Here is a 285-nt window from a genome sequence, read left to right as displayed (position 1 = left end):
TTGCGTAGCCTCTTCTCTTGTCGACTACCGAACCTGTGTGATGATCGTCGCCGATCAGTTGATCTGTCCGGTTCCACTGCTAACAGTTAAATGTTTCGATGAATGTGCACACGGTACACTACAGCTGCAGATCAGAACGCACGATGGGGGTGGGGCGCGTGAAACCAGCAACGCACGATGCTCTTCGAACGAATCGCGGCGCTCAACTGCTGCGGTGGTCGTTGCCGGCTTTCCGCGGACTCGCGACGCCGTCTTCTGTTCCATCCCCCCTCCCCCCTCTCTGTT

This window comes from Bombus impatiens, unplaced genomic scaffold, assembly GCF_000188095.3.
Source record: "Bombus impatiens unplaced genomic scaffold, BIMP_2.2 scf_0318, whole genome shotgun sequence".
Classification (NCBI taxonomy): Eukaryota; Metazoa; Arthropoda; class Insecta; order Hymenoptera; family Apidae; genus Bombus; species Bombus impatiens.
The sequence above is the reverse complement of the archived record's forward strand: the minus strand, read 5'-3'. Positions refer to the sequence as shown.